The 17,114-nt window shown below is 40.5% G+C and overlaps 1 protein-coding gene across 2 annotated transcripts in view; it reads right to left on the bottom strand.

Annotated features, from left to right (window-relative positions):
• Positions 1-12,618, bottom strand: part of fhit (fragile histidine triad diadenosine triphosphatase) — a 515,756-nt gene extending 503,138 nt beyond the window's left edge. For both annotated transcript variants that reach the window (XM_049581795.1, XM_049581799.1), the window contains exon 1: positions 12,596-12,618. The gene's annotated coding sequence lies outside the window, so the exon portion shown is untranslated. The remainder of the gene's footprint in view (positions 1-12,595) is intronic.
• Between the last annotated feature and the right edge of the window lie 4,496 nt (positions 12,619-17,114).

A 17,114-nucleotide genomic window follows, 5' to 3' on the forward strand; every position in this document is an offset into this window, starting at 1 on the left:
ATCTCTGATACCCCCTGGTGGCTTGCTGCAGAATATGCCATAAACCCCACCCCCTCCATTTAAGTGGATGGGATATGGACCAAACTAAAAAAATCAAAGTACAATCAAATATCAGAGACGGTTTCTGTCATTTAAAGCCTGGTATACACTGTGCAATTCTGGGCTGTCCCAGACAAAAGATGACCACTGTGAAAGAAACTTGGCGATATCTTTTGTCGTGGCTCTAACATGGTGGTCATGTGTCACACAGTGAGAGAGGTGCAAGGACAGCTGTTATCATGGTCTTGTTATCAAAGATAAAATTCTGACAGTGTTAGATATTTGGGAAGATCCTCTCACAGTGTGACTGCTGTTACAACGTATGTCTACTAACCGACCAGTAAAAATGCAGCGTAAGATGACGCACTGATCAGCGCAACGCTGGTGCTAAACCCAAACAAACAGACAGACAGCAGCTTGTCATAGAGACAAACTGAGCCAGAAAAACTGTGTGGGATTCCGGCAAAGAAGAAAACCTTGTGGAGTTGTGGCAGCAGAAGCCTTGCCTATATGATAGGTAGATCTTATCGCGCTGATGTATGACCAAGTGTTGGTTTTTCTGCTAATTTTGGTTTTAATTAGTTTTTTGATGCTAGCAAAAGGGGGTGTGACATCATAATTGACAGTAGTATGTGTCAGTCAGTGTGCTCGTGTGGCAATCAATGTCTACCTTTGGTTGGGTTTGATGCGTGTATTGGCAGGAACCATGGATGTATAAAGAGAACTGGATACCTCATTGTAGGCAGGGCCTGTTCATTCCTATGAAAGTTGCTCAGTGGTGCATGAAGCCAAAAATGTTCAACTTCTGGGGTATACAATTACTTGGATCTTCTGTATGGACCTTTTTCACAGCAGACATTTTGACTTGTGTCAGTACAAAAAGCACAGGTGAAATTGATAACATTAAGGATGGCTGAGTTCCATTCAGTGTCCCAGTAAGCTAATAACATTTAGCCAACATGGACAATACCAGGGTCTCCCCTAAGTGGAACGCAGCTGTCATTAGTGTCATTGAACACACCTGTGTTGCTCCTACTCAGACGTGTCAAAATGTCTGCCGTGAAAAAGGTCTATTGTTGGGCTTCAGGTTTGCAGCAGCCCAGCAGCTAACTTCTGAATTAGCCTTCTGCAAACTGGAATGAGGATAAAATGATTTCACCAAGGGGCTCTTCTAGATTATCAGATCGAATGGATCCAATCCCAAAAGTAAATGGAATCATTTTGTGGGGGGCTGTGACGCTTGAAAAAAAAAAAAAAAGGTATCCACTGATTTACAGATGTCTTTTATGGTCCAAACTGACTAAAGGCCAAATTACAGATGCCCTAAAAAAAACCCTAAAACAGTTTTAGAAATCAGTTTTATTCTTAAAATAAAAAATATATTTAAAAATGAAGTCACCATTGACAATATGTAGGCCTGTGTTTCCACAGCACCTGAAAAATGCAATCAGCCTGCCAGTGAACAATGCTGAAATACACTGGCCCACAGTTGAACCCAACTGCTGATCTCTGACAGTGTAGTTTTTATTTGAATTAGAAATAAATTGACTTACCAATTGCCATGCTTGTAAAATAAGCCTGAAGGAAATTTACATTTGATTATTTGAGTGTTGTCGACATAAAACATTTGAAATAAAATGTATAACTGCTGCTGAAATGATTTTTAGAATGGCTGAAAGAACAAATTGTTTTCTCTACATTTGACCTATAATTTCAACTTTGAAGCGATGTTTCAATTATAATAAAATCTGAAATCTCCTCAGTGATATGTGAACATTTCATCAAGTATCTCAGTAATCCTTTCCAATGCTGTCACATAACTACGTCAGACAGATTCAAAGTGTAAATGTGATGAATTAGCTGTATATTTAAAGTGTAATGTGTGTTAATGTGCGGTCTGGGTCTGGAGACAGCTCCCACACACATACAGCATGTTTCTCTAAACGTCAAACAGGATACCTTATGTGTGTCAGCGACAGGATGACACACAACAATGCACTAACACAATATATCTGCATGTCTGCATGTCAGACGAGCTGGGAAAATACAGTGCTTTGAGAGAATGGACGTAGCTCTATTGAATTATACATGAAGCAGAAGGAACCAAATCAACTGTGCGAGGCATTGTTGTGGCATGAATAAAAGGTGTATAATTGATACAGGCTCTCTTACATCGTGCATCCCTGCTCGCAAATCTCCATGCGGACTTATGACGCAAAGCAGGTCATAGGATCTGAGGGATACAATGTCACTGATCTAATGATGCACTCTGTTAATGCTTTATGTAAATACCCACCGCTAGCTCCACCAGGCTTACATGTATCAATGCAAATTACCATGGGTACAAATGACAGAAAAAGATGGAATTCTCTTTTCTCCTCAAAGTTGTGCTTAATATCAGCAGCAACAACAACCTGAGAAGATATAATAATACTGTATCAACCCTGAGAAATACATATCAGTATCACGTAGGAAAAAAACGTAGGAAAAAATGCAAGCACTCTCAAAATAAATCCCCTCAAAAGGTGCACAGCCAAAAACAGCGACAAAGGGGAAAATGCCAGCACTCACAAATGTCCTTTTGGTATACCAAAAGGACATTTGTGAGTGCTGGCATTTTCCCCTTTAAATACATATCAGTAACATGCAATCATAGGAATGTTAACACACTGTTAACGCTGATAACATGCACACTAATTTTCCAGTATTATTCCAAATATGATATAGGCTTTTTAATTTAATTTTTATACACTTTATTAATCCCCAAGGGGAAATTCAATTTTTTCCGTTGTCAAGGTCCGAAACACACACATGCACAAACAGGACCTATATATGCACTAAGGTGGAGAGATGTCAGGTTGAGCAGGCTGCCCATGACGGGCGCCCCGAGTGGTTGGAGGGGTTCGGTGCCTTGCTCAAGTTGCTCCATATTTGGTACGGATGGGGACTTGAGCAGGCGACCCTCTGGTTCCCAACCCAAGTCCCTATGGACTGAGCTACTGCCGCCCCTATGTAAACAGTGTATTCTGTCAGGATATTCCAAATTAGGCCTTTTTCTGAATGTAGCATTTAAGATTAAGACATGTGGGATATGGGGCGGCACGGTGGTGTGGTGGTTAGCACTCTCGCCTCACAGCAAGAGGGTTGCCGGTTGGATCCCGGGCGTGGGAGCCCTCCTGTGCGGAGTTTGCATGTTCTCCCCGTGTCAGCGTGGGTTCTCTCCGGGCACTCCGGCTTCCTCCCACAGTCCAAAGACATGCAGATTGGGGACTAGATTTATTGGTGACTCTAAATTGTCCGTAGGTGTGAATGTGAGCGTGAATGGTTGTTTGTCTCTATGTGTCAGCCCTGCGATAGTCTGGCGACCTGTCCAGGGTGTACCCTGCCTCTCGCCCGATGTCAGCTGGGATAGGCTCCAGCCCCCCCGCGACCCTCAAGAGGATGAAGCGGTTAGAAGATGAATGAACATGTGGGATATGCTCATATTATTCCAGTTTTAGGAGGATTCTTTGGAAATGTATACAAGGCAAGGAAAGTGTATTTATATAGCAAATTTGAGCAACAAGATGGACAATATAAAAAGGTATACAATAAGGCTGCACAACAATAAAAACAATAATTCCACACATTGTGGATTTACTGGAGTGATTTTGTAGGGGAGTGTATCTGCATTGAAAATAAAAGTAATAAAAGCTGAACAATTACTTTTTACTCTGAAGACTTTTTGGAGGGGGAGGAGGGGGAAATTAGGTCGTTACACTGGTTGACCCACCATGACACACTGTATTCATATACTCCTATCAATCCAAGCTGAAGTCAACAATGTAGCGTGTCACGATATTAATAATGCATTTTGCTTACCCCAAAAGACGGGCTGATTTATGTTTCTCCCCTCCTGTTCCTCACTCATTTTCAGGTTGTGGTGGACTGCAAACAGGGCATGCTTTGGTTGTTTATCTGACAGACTTCTCATTTAGATTAATGATACTGTTAATGTACCTTCCCAGCCTTGTGGCTCCAAACTGTAATTGATAGAACTCTGGTTTCTCTCGGCTAACTCAATTAGGTTCAGCCTGACTTGTAGCTGGTAACCGGCTTCTACAGTGGGTTATACTGGGAATACCGATGCATCAAGCAGATGCTTTATTTCTTCTGTGCAGCGAACACAAAACACAGCACTTTTTGAAGTCATTATACAGGAACCCGAGCTTATCTAGACACTTTCTGCTGACTAATGTGGTCTCAGAAAAGCATGTGCTTCACTTTGTCTGCGGAAACTGTCAGCCCAGTGATGGTACTATTTTACAGACCCCAAGAACAGCGCAGGAGTTTGAAGTTAAATTGACATAGTGGCCAAACATGGAATTACAACAACCTGGTCTGTCATGTGATGCCAAGACAACTTCACTATGGACTTAAATTGTGGAAGACATGTCTGTAAATCAGATTTTCAAATCTCAAATCTCAATTTTGAGCATCACAACCCCTGCAAAATGACTCATATCACTATTGGGATTTGATCCATATGGTCTGAAAAAAATTCTGAAGTCAAGAAGAACCGCATAATCTAATATTTTATCCCCATTCAAATTAGCAGAGGGCTAAACTGGAAGTTAGTCATTTATCTGCCGTAAAGCTTTAGTGCACTTGTTCTATGGGCCCCAACAATACAGACGATCTGGGTAATTTTGTACCACACAAATAGAGCTGTTTTGGCTTCATGCGCCACTGAGCAACACTCATAGGAATTAGTGGGGGCCCCACTTCCAACCCTGTATCTAGTTCTCTTTATACATCCATCCATTCTACACACACAGATGCAGGAGAGTTTCACTTCTCCTAACAAACTCCACCTGACTACGTCACATACACATGTACGTAACCTGTCTTAAACGGGAAGACTTGGTCAGGAACATAAGTCATGTAAAAATTAAAAATTGTGCAAGTTTTTCTTTTGTATCAAGCAGCGAAAAAAGTTGCAGCATAACATATTGGCCATGAAATGAATCGCTTGTTAAGATAACATATTGCGATTGAGGAGCCAATTTCCTTTAGCATGTTAAAGGTAATTCCCATTATGCGTTAGCTTCAAACTAACAGACTAATCGCTAGTTATTTGCTTCATGGCTGCAGCGGGACCGTACCTATGTTCCCCAGGTCCTGTGTTCCCCGGGTCCTATGTTCCCCCATAGTATAGGGACCGGGGAACATAGGACCCTTTTTCCGGAAAAGGGTCCTATGTTCCCTGGGTTCGATGTTTCCCCCAAACGCGAAAGAAAAATGCACTTACCTCATATTGTCTGTGCCTTTGGGCACTGAATCATGCAATTACATGAGGTAAGTGTATTTTTCTTTCACATTTCAGGGGGGAACATCGGACTCAGCGAACATAGGGCCCTTTTTCTGAAAAAGGGTCCTATCCCCGGTTGCAGAACATAGGGGGGAACATAGGACCCGGGGAATAAAGGGATGACCCCGCTGCAGCAGTTAAGACTCAAAATATAGTTTATTACCAGGTAGGTTTCACTTACAAATGCTATTTTGATGCAAAGAGACAAAATTGCACAGAGAGCTCCAGCCGTTCAGCTTTTCCCTGTGTTGACAGTCATTTTATGTTAATGGGAGAATGCACAGCTGTATGTTAACAGAATTATTAGTGGAATAGTCATTTCTTTTGCCATGTAAACAGCTTAGTGGATAATATTGTCTTTTTCGGAATAAGGGCTAAAAACTGAATATTTTGGGCATGTTAGCATAGTCAATAACACATGTTTTGCAGCTCTGAGCAGGTGTTTGTGTCAAGTTCACTGACAGCTCAGAGGAGGAGCTTTTTGCCTCATGGACAGATGGCTGCCATTAGAGGGGGGAGAAGTCATGTGAGCTTCCTTAACAGCACCATTGAGAACGGGCTGATGATTCTGAAAATTAATAAAATCCAGCTGGTCACTCCAGCCCCCTGACAGTTCGCTGCACCCCAGCCTCTGAACATACTGCCAAATCCAGTCTAGGTGAAAAATAAATGATTTAACTGTATCAAGACAATTAGGACAGATAGAGACACAAATAGACCATACAGTATCTCCTTATATAACACACAGGGAATCCATCGTTATGCATGCATTGAATATCATTACATTTACTGCTTCACTAATATATCCTCTGTCCTCTTTACAACATCTATCATTTGCTTCTAGTGGCGTCCTTGTTGCTTATTATAGTTATCTGTATGTATTCATTCACTCCTTTATATATGGATTGGAGGAGAGGGGCTTTTGTATCATCGCCTGTATCAGCTACCAACAGCTGCACACAGCACCCTCCAGTCTCATCCTCACAGTGGATCTGTGGAGTTCGCACACCCTCCAACTCAATGTAGCTTACTAGTGGCTAGCTAGCCAGCTGACAAGAAAAAAATATAGAGATAAAACAATTTGAGAGTTAGAAGAAGTGACTTCTCCTCTTTATGGGGGAGGCTAACACCTCCAGCATGGACGCATGGATATGTCACACACATCTTCCCCCGGCAGCAAAGGTGATCTCTACAGTAAGCATAGTTTTAAGGTGGACGTCTATGATTAGTGTCACCAATTCAGTATCTGACCAAATGTCTGTCACTCTGTTCCTGAATTATGATGCTGAGTAATGGCTGGAAATGTTTTTGCAGAACACTGTGATGTCACAGTGAGGGTTGACCATGACCTCTTGGATATATGATGTCATCACATCAGCATTTTATCCTATTAGACATCTGTGTGAAATTTTGTCACAATTAGCATTTCAATTCTTGAGTTATGGCAAAAAACATGTTTTGTGAGGCCACAGTGACCTTGACCTTTGTAAAGCCATTCTTGAGATATCAGGTTCACAAAAATGAAATGGACACAAGATCACAGTGACCTTGACCTTTGACCACAAAAATTCTAATCAGTTCATCGCTGACCCCAAGTGGATGTTTGCACCAAATTTGAAAAGAATTTCCTCAAGGCCTTACTGAGATATCACATTTACGAGAATCAGATGGATGCATGGTCGCAGTGACCTTGACCTTAGACCACCAAAATGTAATCAGTTTGCCCTTGAGTCCAAGGCCACATTTGTTCCAAATTCGAGAAAAAAAAATCTCTTTTGTTGTTCTTGAGATATTACATTTGAGAAAATGGGACGGACAGACAGATAGACAGACTGACAACTTGAAAACATAATGGCTAGGGTTAGGGTTAGGACTCTAGTGATTTTTCTACCTGGGCCATTTGGGAGCAGTAGCTCTCTTATCATCTAACTCTTAACACTATACTCATCTTACTTGTACATTGAAGGCATAGAAGACTTAAGCTAAAACACACCAGCACCACCGTGGAGGACTTGTTGCGCTGCAATGCGTCAACAGACATAATGTTTCTGATGAAAAGTTCTTTCATGTTTAGCCTACTTTTTTTTCGTGCTGCACGATTAATCATCGCAATCGCAATCGCGATGTAAGGCTGTGCGATTACATAACCGCACAAAATGCTGCGATTTGATGTAAATAAATGTTAACGTGTGTGCCTGTGAACGTGACTACCTCTCCTATAATGTGTGGAGTTTGTTGACATTACGCCCACAAGCTATCCTGGGTGTGTGCAGCACGTATGGTCGGGTGACCACCCGGTGTGCAGCAGTGATCAACATATACGCTGAAGAAGAGCATTAGCACAACCAAGAACAGGCTGAGTTGGTGGCAAAAAAACGCAACATCTATTACATGGCGATACTTTGGATTCAGGTACGGCGACGTTGAACAGAAAGACGTGCTGTGTAAAAGTTTAAAAGTTAAAGTCGCCACGTCCCGCGGCAACACAACCAATCTATATCATCACTTGAGACAGCACAGGGAAAAGTACCATACCATACCATACCAACTTTATTTATAAAGCACTTTAAAAACCCAGTGGACCAAAGTGCTGTACACAATTAAACATAAAGTGTACAATAGGCATAAGACATAAATATACATAAAACAAAGCAAAATAAAAACAATAAAAACATAAAGTGCAATAAAATAACACAATATAAAACTAATGAAACATTTTAAGGCACAGCACATAAGTAAAATTAGTCAATAAAATGAGTAATAGCAAATTAAAAGACATCAATTTATGTGGGATCAAAGGCCATAGAGAACAGGTGGGTTTTAAGGTGCTTTTTAAAAACATGCAGTGATGGAACTTGTCTGATTTCGAGAGGCAAGTCATTCCATATTTTTATATATATTTTTTTGCATTTAAGTAGGAAGAATGCATGCGAGAGAAAGCCGAGCCGTGTAACGTTAAAGACAAAGAGACAACTGAAAGCAGCCAGAGCCTCATAAAACAACATCCAAGCACAGTTAAGCAAACATTTGTCAGTGTCACAGGGAAATCATGGACTCCATAACAAATGAAAAATTGAGCAATTTTGCTCAGTTTCGGCCTGCTTGACATGCTGCTGTGTTGTGCTATGGAATTTGTCATTTACGCGACAACGCCTGAACGCCACACAGGCTCGCTCTGCTGTGTGTACAGTGCTGTGCTGCGCTGCTGTGTGAGCAGCGTGTTTGACTGTGTTCAGTCTGTTGATGGTCATTTACACACTGTCCATAACAATAACTATGTCAGGTCAGGTCAGTGCTCCGCTAATATAATGCAGGGGAAACACTGAGTCAAGCAAGAAGACTACTGATACCATGTATTTATTATATTGTAATCGCAATCGCGATATTGTCCAGCATAATCGCAATCGCACATTTTTATCAAATCATGCAGCACTACTGTTTTTTTATAATAAAGCTGTTCATACTGTAAACTATCTATGGCAATAGATTAAACAACCCAGCAGTCATGAACTAGTCTTTCCTCATCCATTCTTCACACACACTCGAAGGATAGCAAAGGAAATTATAAAAGAGTTTTTGGCTCCTCGGGGAAAGCGACAGCTAGAGGTGAGAAGGGGAAAGAAGAAGAAGTGGAGCTGCTACGGGAGCAGAAAAGAACTGCTACAGAAGCCAGGATGGACAAACAGGGAGCAGTTTAAGGAAAAAAAAAAAATCCAGGCGCAGTGAGGCTGGAAATAGGACAGGGACGAGAAGTGCCAGTGCATTAGAAATAATAAGGGTGTATATTTTAACACACTCTTCCTTGCCAGTGTGCTGTCACCTATAGAATACAGCAAAGTAGTTATGGGCAAATATTAGTGTACGGATCTTTTTGAACAAATCTGTTCAGTGTCCAGTATGTATTGGGTCAGCCTGTAGAATGTCCGAGTCCTCATGAATGTCCGTCCTTTCCCACTCGCTGTAGGGTACTTCTCATGCTGGCTGCTACGGTGAGTGAACGAGAAGTGATTGAATTGGATTCAAGTCAAGACCTCCTTCAGCCTAGGCCAGTGGTGCATTCACATGCTCCTTAGATGGTCATTTTTTCTAACTTTGGTGTGTTGATAAGCTTTTAGTTGTAATGTGGAAACAACATCAATACTATACAGAAGATATGTTGTATTTTATTACTCAGAGTTTAAACAACCCCAAAACGGACCAAATGAGCCATGAACTTTGATTGGGTGCTAATTTTCCAAATTATCCCAACACCTTATGAATTCAGCATGAAGCTGCAGAAGTAACTGGGACGTCTGCTACCCCCTCAAAGAACAACAGATTATGGTCAGTTACATTTCTGTAACATTATATTGAGCTTAGATGGTCTACCTACATACATGTAGGATGCTGAATCAGTGCTTTAAAATGAATATTTTATCTTTTAATGAAAAGTTATACATTTGGCTGGTAATGGGTTAAAAAGAACTTTTTGGGGGGGTAGACAGCACTAGCTGTCCAATGTGCATGTACTAAAATGAAGTGTCACAAAGAAACTGACACCATATTTTGCAAAAAGTATAGAGACGTGAATGGTTTGATACGTGTACACATATGAACTCAAAGGAAGTGATACTGTGAAATGAATCAGTCTGCCCATCACCCAGCAAATAAGGGAATTCCCCAAAATATCAGCATGTTCCTGTGAACTCACCTACCATAGGCCTCAACACAAGAAAACAGGCAAAAGTGATTTCACGACAAGTAAAGGCTCCTCTGTTATATGCTGGCCACCACTGACATGAAAACAGCTGCTCATTGTAAAATCCACAACATGGAGGTGTAAAGGCACTCTGCAGGCACTCATGGGCTTCCATCTCTCTTTTAAATAAATGTTTTAGAACTGTGTAAAACAAAGTATTTAGCTGGCAAAAAGGAGAAAACCCGAAACAGACTTCTCCATACCACCAAAAACAATGCATGATCCAACTTCAAATGAAACGGCCATACTATCCATCAAGTGAAGCATAGAGTCCTTGCACGCTGCCAGTAAGGCAGGCAGTGTAAATCACCACAACGGTCGAATCATATTGCCTCCAACTTAGAAATGATCACATTCAGTTGCTCACACATTTCATGTTTATGGTCCTAAAAGTGACGGTACAGCTTATTTTCATCCTGCTGGAACATGCATTATTCCAGCTCCTACGTTTCATAAAAGGGAATTCTCACAGTGCAGAGTATGTAAAATATTAGCTCTCTTTGTAAATACATAATTTCATTATAACAGTGATTTTGATTTCAAAGGTTGGGGGGCACAGGCACAAATCCTCAAAGGAGCTTTGGTTTTTCAGATAGCCCCGCCCGAGACAGAACAAAACACGACCATGTTTTTTCATAATTTGATACGACAGTTGTAACAAAAATACTTTCAAACAACAAAAGTGATGAAACTGATCAATATATTCACCCCACAGGCAATAAAGTGCAGAATAAAATCACCCTGAAGAAGGTGATGGCACTTATGAAAATACTGATACAGTATATCAATACAATCTTAACTCTTTTCAACCCAACTGAGGCCAACATTTTAACATGTGTCTTCCTCAACAATGTTTAAGCTACACACTCTAGCCTCTACTGTAATAGATACTCTTACCACTTTAAAAGATTTAAAAGAAGTCCTAGGGTCTGCAATTTCTCCTGTTTATTTATTTAATATATATAACCTTAGTTTTCAGACTGTAAAAGTGCAGTGATCCAATACTGCCTTCTAAAAAATGTGCAGGGGATAGGTCTCCCGTGTCCCCCCCTTAAGTTACGCCCTTGATTCTGTTAAAGAATTAGGTTGAGGGTCTTCAATCCAGTGCAGAGTATTAAAATAAAATCAACCCCGAATGCAAGACTTATTAACTCCACTTCTGGTTCCACTTTTACAAAGTTATGTATAACCATGATGCTTATCATCAGTGTAGACCTAAATGATCACAGAGTTTCCAGAGATAATAAATGCATCAGGTTGGGGAGGTGTGTCTTAAGCTAAATGACAAGGCATCTACAATATTTCCATGTAATAGAACTGGGCAGCCATGACATATAGTCTGAACGCTCTGTTTTGTGTCATATCAAGTGCCATAAATCTATTTAATCATATAGCTCAAAGACAGAACAAGTAGAACAATACTAAAATATAGGCTAGTCTATAAAGTATCTTCCCTGAGACATGTACACAGTCAGAGAAAATGTACGGCAAATGCAGGCTCAGAACGGGCTAAATTTCAATCATTTCCTCCATTGCAGAAGTGTCAAGAAATCCATCTCTATTTCAGTTTGTAATTCAAAATGTAGCCAGTTATTAAACATCACTCTCACACGATGATCATTCAAAGCTGTTTATATTCACACCTGAATGTAAAGTGGAACCAGAATCCAGCTTATTGCCGTTGCCCCACACACATGACAATACCACATGCAACACTGATACATGGCTGTCAGACTGAGGGAGCCAGCACCGGACTCTGTAAATACATAGCTGAGTTTGGGAGTTGCTCAGCAGCGGTTAGAGAGTAGAGACACTCCTCTCGTGTCTCACCAAACACATCTGTAGAAGCGTTCGCTGTTTTGCTTACAGTAAATACACCATCATCACGAATGAACATCCGTGGTCAAATCTCTGTCAATCACTAGAAATGCGGCACATAACGTGACCCAAGCTACAGTTAGACAGATGAAACATCGGCGTTAAGATGTGGCTCAGTGTTCAAATCCAGCCGAATGAAACGAACTACTGTCATCCGTTGTCGTTTTACAATGTCCTCTGTGAGAAGCAGTGAGGACGCAGCTGTAAGCCTTTAACGAACAGCAGGAGCAGAGCTGCTTCTTAAGAGTGGATATATCTCAAGCTTTACTAGACGCAAGGAGTCTCTGGGTGTTCACACATTCGTCGCCAGTGAAAGTTGCTCACCATGCCGCACCACATACAGTTACGCTACACAGCTCGGCTAATTTAAAGGGACTGACATGTTTGCGGATGTGTCGGCTTACTGCACATTCTCACGTGCAGCACAGATAAACCATTGCGTATGCTTGTTAGCTCTGCTACTCAACTCTTACAGTCAAATGAGAAACAAAGCGACTGAGGCTTTTCTTATATGACTACATTAAACACTGACACGAGGTGGTATTTCTAACAGCACGTTCAAACAACAAATACATGCTTTACACACTCACCTTCTGTGACGGGAGACTTGTGCACTTGCATTATGGGAAGTGTAGTTTTGTGTACACGCGGTAGACAGGAAAACACCGTTGTGTCACTTTTATAGAAACTACAAATACCATCGTTGGCGGAAGGCAAACTTTATGTTGCGTTTACGGTGAATAGGAATTATTTTGACAGTTTCGAAGTGGAATATATATTTTTTCCAAACGAATTAAATCATGAACAGAATGAAAATAAATATGATAAAGAAAGAAATAAAGAAAGAAAACATTCTATTTACTCAAAACATGGACAAATTATGTCGAAATTCGCAAAAAACAACAACAAAAAACGTGCATACACAAAATACTGGTTGAGCTACAACAATTACAGCTTCAAAACAACAATTTTAAAATCTCCCAAAGAAATCATTACAGAGAAGCATAGTATTTAAAACCATTTTTCAAGTTCAGTTGGAACATATGGTAGGCTTGAGACCACAGATGAGGTTTAAATGCCCCGCAGCCTGATATTATATCTGCTGAATATAGATCTGATCAGAGAGCAGAGATAGCTTTCAGTTTTTTGCAGCAGAACCTTATAAATACTCAACAGTGCAACTCTATTCTGTCGACTAAAGAGAACCACCCCACGTTTTCAGACACAATGGAGAGTGAGGACTTGTGACCTGTGACAAAGCGCAGTGCACTGTGATACACAGAGTAAAGAGTCTTTAATGGGGAGAGAGAGGTATGCATGCATACAGTACTACCAAAATCAAGCTCAGACAGAATGGTAGATTAAACAATGGTCTGACCTAAGGGCATACTGACCTAGTAATGTTTTGCACTGGACTCCTGGTAGTTGGAATGAATAGATGAAATATGTGTAAAGGCCTGCCATCATTCAAAAGCATATTGTATAGAATACATACTTGCAGGGATGTAGATTTTGTGGGAGGGAGGGTACAGGGGACACCCCCCCTCAGTACATGTGCATTTGTCCTCTCGAATAAAAACGTGAAATACCAGAGGACTTTTGTTTTGACAGCTTTAAAGACATTTGCACCATAAATTGATGCCGGAAAGGTACACGTTGATGCATAAGAACTCACCAGAATGCAGGAAATTAAGTGTTTGATGCTAAAAATGTTCTGTGTTTCCATGTGTTTCTTATGCCTTCCGCCCCCCCAGAATATTTACATCACCAGTGATCACACTCTGTGGATATTCATGGTCCCAGGAGGATGATCAGTAATGATTTTGGTGAACTTTTGACCATTCATCTAGCACCGCCATTAGGTAAAAAATTAAAACTTGACCATCACTGTTGGTCAGGACAACTGCTATATGAAGTAGAGGATATACACTTTCCTCACATGTATACTTTCCCATGATGCTGCACCACCCCTCCCAACACCATGGAATGAGCAAAACAACCAACAGCTGACTGCTATGAATGGGTACTGACTAACTCAGCAATTCATTACAATGAGCCAGACAGGCAGTGATTTGTGGATGTTGAAATAGTGACATCACATAAAATGTGCTCACCAGATTTCTATGGAATTTGAATCAATCGTCCCCAGAGGATGAATCTCAATATTATGTTTCTCCTAGCGCCATCCTTAGGAGAAATTTTAAAGTTGTCCACAAGAAACAGCAAATTTAAAGATTTCCCTGTGACTTCCCTAAAGAAAGACCCCTTGATGTTAACTGGGAGCTAAAGCACAAGCAGCAACCTCTGACGCTAAATAATTAAGCCAACGCAGAAGTACCTAAAACTGTAGTTCCTTGAATGGCCACTTGAGGCTGGCTTCAAGAGTGAGTCAATCCCCATAGACACCCATGTTAAAATGCTCAACTTTACAGCAGAAGTAAACATGCTTACAGTCTAGTAAGAAATACGGTTTTGGTCTCTATAGGTAATTTCCCATTCATGACAATTAGACGGAGGGTGACATTTTTTTGACTCACTCTTGAGTTGCTATTAAGGCTTAAAGTTATGCATAATTAAGGGCATGGCTGCTTTAAGAGACAGGTGGATGCCATCAGTTGACATGTCACTACCACAATGACAGTGTTGGTGAGGTAAGATAATGGTGTAACCCCAAATTCACAGAGTATAGATTTAGCCATAGCTGTCGCTATTTCACTGTGTTGTAAGTTCATGAAAGTTAATTGTAACATTTGTGTCACCGAAAATTGTCTTGTTCAGCATTTGGATGTACTAAAAGACCCTCTAAGGAGTCAGATATTCAGTGTTTCCAGTATGCTTTGTTACCCAGGCACTCCTGCACAAAAAGTACAAGAGTCCAGACCAGCCTTCACATTAAAGTGGACAAGATTAGCCTGCCTGTTCACCTACAGGTGCAAGTTTCTAATCAGAGTAGACTTGTGTGAAGGTGATTCATCCAGCTATTAACTGGCTTCTTCCTAAAGCCTTCCCCACTGCCTTCTCACTCACACCCTCAGTGGCCTGAACAAAAAGATACTAGATGAGAACACTTAAGTAAATGACAGCTCCCTACTAAATAGTAAATGCTGTTTTAGTTGCTGGAAATTATAAAGGCTGCATGTATACTTTTGCTGCTATGGAAATGTACATTTTAAAGTCTAGACCAACCCATATAAGCCTTCGTGTGTGGACCTGACTTGGCCGCACACAATCTGTAATTTTACATCACTGAAGAGAGGCTATGTGTTTATTTAAAACCCTTAAACAAATTATAATGAGCACAAAACACTCTGACTTTAACTACAGGTGAGTTACTTTATTGTAATTATGCAGAAGCTTACAGCAGTAAAGGAGTATTGTCAGTCAGATGTAATACATGCAATCAAAACAAAATTGATCTCTTTTACCCACAACCTCCTTGGATTCTGAAGAACAATGCTGGGAATAAAAATACAAAAAGCCCAGAAGTCTCTAAAATTGGCAGCAACAACTCACAGTAGCCCTATCTCTCTAAAATCTTGAGTTCTTATACCTTTTTCTCCATCCCTACATGGACATCCTTTATCAAATCTCCTCCTTTACTGTCCCTTCATGAATATGTTACATTAGATCATAGGTAAGCATGAGGCTAATACGATGCATACAGTAGCTGCAGATGGCGTGATCACCTCTGTTACCACAAACAAGTGCTACGTGACAAAAACATTGTGTCCTTTCTCCAAAATTCAGTACTTTAGGTCATACTTGTAAGCAACCTTGGCAATGAACTAATGTTTTTCTAAGATTTTGCTCATCTGTTTATCAAACAATCTGTTCTAATTCAGGTACTTCCTAATTTACATGCCCACCTGTGCTTGTCTGGCAGTCTCAATACTTTCCACCAATTCTTTCATTTCCCTATTCAGTCATTAAACTAATACAAATCATATGGTCGTGATAAATTTGCTCTTAGTAAAATTAACATTATCATTATATTTTTTTCTTGAACATTGCTTTAATAAAATCATCAGTAGTTCCACTTCTTAATCAAACTTTACTTGATTTAACTTGTTTATTTTGCTGTCATAACACAATCATTGTTTAAATCACACACGTCTACTCATAGAAACTGATTCAATGACTACAGAATGACTTACAATATGAATCACACATCTTACTCATATACTGATTCTTATTTTACCACACTCATTTCTTTAGCATTTTAATTTTTTATTTTATTTATTTATTTTTTTATCTAACCACCATCTCCTCTTCCTGCTGTTCTCCTGTGGCACTTCCTCTTCTCTGCTGGGCCCTCGCTCTGCCTGCGGTGGTGGCAGGTTGAATATTGGGGACATGCAGGTCATGTAATCAATGACCTGTTCTGGTTCTTTCTGTTCCTTCAGTGATAGAATGGGCTTGTTGTGTTTCTTTGTTTCTGTGAGGTTCTTCTGCTGCTTCTGATTTTTGCTCATTTTGTGTTTGTGATTCAACAGTAAGGCCTTTTCCTCTTGTTGAGGCTGCAACACCTCCAAAAATGCCTTCTGCATTTACCATCGAGGTCTGGTTTTTGAGACACTTCGACAAGTTTTTGAGCCTGTTTTTCGCAAGCAAAAAGCACTACCAGTAGTATTATCACAGTTCACCATAGCTGTAAATGTGCCATGCTAACCAAACTAGCAGCCAGCGTTAGGGTTATCTCCCTCTCGTCCAAATCAAGTGGTGCACGATTGAGTCCTAAAACCCGGAAACGATTTAGCATTCTTCCTTGTCTAGAAGTCAGTGGGTTTTTTGAATGGGCTTTTGGTAAGATATTTGAATGTCTGTGGTATACACAAGCTTGAGAGACATTCACATTTTGTTCTACAACACAAAATATGTCAGAAAATACCCCCTTTGTGAATTCTGAAGCCTTTAGGTGTCTAATAAAAGGTGATTGCTAACAAATGGCTAAATGAGACTACAGAATGTCATCACAGCAAACACAGCTCAGCCTTGTTGTGGAGGTGATTTTAAGTCACTTGGCTGTAGTGTAGTTCATTTTTTGCCTAATGTTAGCTATAGGAATGGGAAAATCCCATTGGCTTTTTGACGGGGGAACCAGAACAACGC

Source organism: Epinephelus fuscoguttatus, linkage group LG1 (genome assembly GCF_011397635.1).
Source record: "Epinephelus fuscoguttatus linkage group LG1, E.fuscoguttatus.final_Chr_v1".
NCBI lineage: Eukaryota > Metazoa > Chordata > Actinopteri > Perciformes > Serranidae > Epinephelus > Epinephelus fuscoguttatus.